The 4,929-nt window shown below is 31.6% G+C and overlaps 1 long non-coding RNA gene across 1 annotated transcript; it reads left to right on the top strand.

Annotated features, from left to right (window-relative positions):
- The first annotated feature begins 641 nt into the window (after positions 1-641).
- On the top strand, positions 642-4,060 carry LOC127728196 (uncharacterized). Its single transcript, XR_007994037.1, has 3 exons — positions 642-717; positions 2,407-2,473; positions 3,639-4,060. It is a non-coding gene; the product is annotated as an uncharacterized LOC127728196 (long non-coding RNA).
- Positions 4,061-4,929: the final 869 nt, after the last annotated feature.

Here is a 4,929-nt window from a genome sequence, read left to right as displayed (position 1 = left end):
TTTCTGCTGCTAAGTCTTTAGTTTTTGTATATTGTTTGTGAACTTGGTTGTCTATTCGTCTGTTTTTACTTTTTTACCATGGTGCTGTCTACTTTTCTTTGAGTTATGGATTTTGATTGTCCCATTAATATTTTAAAAGATGCCATCAAAAGAACTGATCACAACCTTTTATGTTTTGAACTGAGAAATCAAAATTTTGATCTGCAGTCTTCAGATCACCGAGTTACGTTTATTAATCAAGCCCAAGAGTCCAGTCATGTCTGGTCAAGATTGCACACTATGACCTGTTAGTCTAAAGCTACTTATAATATATCAATAGCCAGTGTCTTAATTTTACCAACTTTGTCATATTTTATTGAGTATAATTTCATATTGTATACTTATGTGCGGATATCTTTTAACAGTACGAACACCATCAGTGGTCTGAAATGTATTAAAAATCCCATTCACCCATACAATTTTGAATTTCATAAGTTTTATAAAGATTCGAATGTTCTTGAAAATGATGTTTAGTAATGTTACATATACGGATCACTGTTGTGCGAACCTATACAAGGAAACAACAAACAAGCCAATTCCTCTAACAATCATGTTCTTTATTTCAGAAATAAGAATGAAAAATTCACAATAGAGTATATAATTAAAGTTTCCATTGGACTTGGCACTGGATGCGTATTTTTCGGATTATCTGTCGTATATTTCTATTTTCAATATCAGGTGAGAACATAAACAGACCATTGTTCATGACAATATAGATGTAAAATATGTTTGTTTTCGTCATGTTCAATTTTATTTGTTTTCGTCATGTTGTTGCTAAATTCCAACTTTCCATAAAACAATTCGATAAATGAGTTTATAAATGCTATGTGTTCAAAGTATCCCGGCAAAAAAGTTTGGTCTCGATAGTATCTCATATTCGGTACGGTACGGTGACGGACCAAATACAGACAGAGAAAATGTAGGATTTCTGTTTATATATTTGTTACTTGTAGGACATTAAAGAATATAAATACACATATAACTATTTTCGATTGTGAAACGTAATATTTGCTACAAATTTTCTAGATAAATAGAGAAATTAGTAAAGATGCACGTCATAATGATGACTAGGGTGAACCTTGCCTCGAATTTGTTTAATTTCTCATTAAATTGTGCAAATTGTACGAAAAGAACGATATATACATGGCCATTGAAAGGTTAGTCACTTTGAGCACCTCAATATTTGTATTTCTATGCATGGAACGAATGAATTGGGTCATGTAAAAAAGTACCCGGTTTTGTCAATGCGTACGACCCGGTTTCGTCCTAAAATTTCACAAAGCAGAACCCGGTTTCGTAATAGAAAATAATGCATAATCGTATAATGTTGATACTAAAAATCCTGCGTTCAACTAATCTCATAATTTCCATGTAAATATATTTCTTTCCGTACGTTTGTTTCCGTACAATACATAAAGCCGATCATATGGACTAAAAAAATATTAAAGTTACAGTTTTTTATTCAGTTTTTTAACCATCCTTTCAGATAATGTGCTGACATACAGATGTCTGTGTGTATTTTTGTACAAAACACTTTACAGTTGTATTCAATAACCCATTTAGTTGTTTTCAAATTATGTCAGGTCATTTGAAAAATAAAGAAAATATCCTGCATCTGACAGTATATATAACAGTTGTACATGTATCCTTAGTCAAAATGAGATCATGGTTGCGTTCAATATCGTAGCGGCTACGTAGTGCTACGTAGATTTATGACTATTGAACGAGTAGCTAGCCTAGCTGCTATCAATATCTATGTAGCAGCTAGGCTAGCTACACGTTCAATAGTCATAAATCTACGTAGCCCTATGTAGCCGCTACGATATTGAACGCAACCCAGGTTTGTACGAAAGACTGGTGGGAACATTCTGTTGTTTTTCTCATTTCCAAGATGGAATTGCGAGATGTCAACTTTGAACTGAAAAATATCAACTTGAAACTGAGAAATGACAACATCGAAATGATAAATGTAAACAACAGAATGTGCCTATAAACCGGTCCTTCGTAGGTTTGTCATATATGGGCATTGCATGAATGTATACGCGAATATTAATCTGTATTTCTATTTAAAATTATGTCTGCAAAAGCGTAGACTTTAGAAATACTATGGATATGAATGTAGAGTTATGTTTGAAATGCACTTTGAGGTAGTTTTATCAGCAAGAAATGACAGCATTATTGTAACTTGTTAATCGTAGGAGTGATAAAAAAGATAAAGGGAGAATAATAATTTTCACCAAAAAAAATCTGGTGATTATAAACAGAGAAATAAATACAAAAACGAAGACAAAGTGATCAAGGTATACAAGAAATGTATTTGAAATATATTTATCAGGTGGTGGTACAATCGTTAATTTATTATTGCAGGATTTCAACAGAAAACAATCAGATGATTGGGATAGCAATAAATATAAACCTATTGTGATTCTTGGTGGTAAATATTTATATATATACACGTTCATTATGTGTTAATTTACGTTTTTAAGTTTTTGAGTTAAGCCTTCCAATTGATATTTTATAGTGTGTTTTTCTATGTTGTGATGTTATACTATTGTTTCAGAAAAGGGAGAAGGTTTGGTACCATTAAAACGTTTAATCCCGCTGCAAATGTTTGCACCTGTCCTAAGTCAGGAATCTAATTACAGTAGTTGTCGTCTGTTTATGTAGTTCATACGTGTTTCTCGTTTCTCGTTTTTATATAGATTAGACCGTTGGTTTTTCCGTTTGAATGGTTTTACACTAGTAATTTTTTTGGGGCCCTTTATAGCTTGCTGTTCGGTGTGAGCCAATGCTCCGTGTTGAAGGCCGTACCTTGACCTATAATGGTTCACTTTTATAAATTGTAACTTGACTGGAGAGTTGTCTCATTGGCACTCATACCACATCTTCCTATATCTATGTATATCTCTAGTCAATGGCTGAAAATAAATTCCGTGGAACAATATTATTTAAGAAAAGATGTTCACCTATCAAAATTATATAAAAATCAGATGTGGTCACCTAAAATCAAGGTTGAACATCTAAAGGTCATCGCATGGTCTATAATAGTGAACACACATCCATAACGAATGACAAGCTCTAAAAATGTCTATAAACAGATGATCAGCACATCAAACGAGAAACGACAGGAGGTCTAACTTAAGTAAACTACAATAAAAGCTAGAAATAAATAAAAGACAATTATCTGATAACTAGAGACAATCACAAAAACATATTTAGCCGATTGAAATTATAGAAAGTGAATATTCAGGATTCCCTACAATATGAGAAAGTATTATATTATACCAATATATCACACAATTAAATTAACGAAACAAGGCTTTGATAAAATAACTATTTAAAGTATTTTTAACATGAAAACGTAAATAAAAAATTAGACATTAAGGTTTATTTCATAGTATTAAAAACAACATTTGAACTTTATATACAGCCGAGAGGCACAAGTCAGGTTCTATTTGTATAATCAGGAATGAAAACAGTATAGTTTTTTGGACTCTTCTCCTCTTTTGATTTATTTTGTTTAAATTTATGTTGTTTTTACTTATTAAGATATTTGTATGATAAAAATTATATAGTTCGATTTCTTTTTATCGGTTAAGGTTCGGACTGCGCAATATGTTTAAAGCAGAAGGACAGTAGAAGTGAGCCTGTAGTAACTTTATTTTGTAATCACGGTATGTATAGTGTACAGTATAAGTAAGCCTGTAGATACTATTTTGTAATCACGGTAAGAATAGTGTACAGTAGAAGTGAGTCTGTAGTAACTTTATTTTGTAATCACGGTATGTATAGTGTACAGTAGAAGTGAGTCTGTAGTAACTTTATTTTGTAATCACGGTATGCATAGTGTACAGTAGAAGTAAGCCTGTAGATACTATTTTGTAATCACGGTATGAATAGTGTATGGTAGAAGTGAGCCTGTAGTAACTTTATTTTGTAATCACGGTATGTATAGTGTACATTAGAAGTGAGTCTGTAGTAACTTTATTTTGTAATCACGGTATGTATAGTGTACAGTAGAAGTGAGTCTGTAGTAATTTTATTTTGTAATCACGGTATGTATAGTGTACAGTAGAAATAATCCTGTAGTTACTTTATTTTGTAATCACGGTATGAATAGTGTACAGTAGAAGTGAGCTTGTAGTAACTTTATTTTGTAATCACGGTATGTATAGTGTACAGTAGAAGTGAGTCTGTAGTAACTTTATTTTGTAATCACGGTATGTAAAGTGTACAGTAGAAATAATCCTGTAGTTACTTTATTTTGTAATCACAGTATGTATAGTGTATATTGTTTTTATAGATGAACTTGAAATGTACATGCATGTATCTCCCTCTTTTTTTATACTGGTTAGATGCTGATTATCATTGTATATAACCATAGTACATTTCGGACCAGGTTAGGAGGCCCGCAGAAATGTTGGGCGGATTTAAGTAGTTGATTGAACAAAAAATGAAATATCAAGTTTTATGGAAGAGAAAAATAATACTGCTAAGATACTGGAATCAAGAAAAATAAAAAGAATAATGTCGTATCATCTTTTTTTTTTATAGTTCTATCGTGTTTTAAAAGATAAAAAATGATATTTTCGTGTAAATTAAAAGTGACAAAATTGGAACGGGTTAAAATTTCCCGTCAGTCGATGTAGGTACTTTTTTAAATTCAACTCCTATTTAATAATTCGAAGATGGCAAGGCCATTAGACGTGACTTACTTCACCGTTATCAGATTCTGCATTTAAAGTGAAACTGTGCACAATGGATAGCACATTGAGTTTAATACAAATCATATGAAAATGTCCGATTTTAAGTCCCATGAGTCCAGTTTTCAAAAACTTAAATATTCTAAATGATCGAATTTCTCTATGTGTATATCAGTTCTTCAGATAA

This window comes from Mytilus californianus, unplaced genomic scaffold (assembly GCF_021869535.1).
Source record: "Mytilus californianus isolate M0D057914Y unplaced genomic scaffold, xbMytCali1.0.p SCAF_2, whole genome shotgun sequence".
NCBI lineage: Eukaryota > Metazoa > Mollusca > Bivalvia > Mytilida > Mytilidae > Mytilus > Mytilus californianus.
This window is presented reverse-complemented; position numbering and strand designations above follow the sequence as displayed.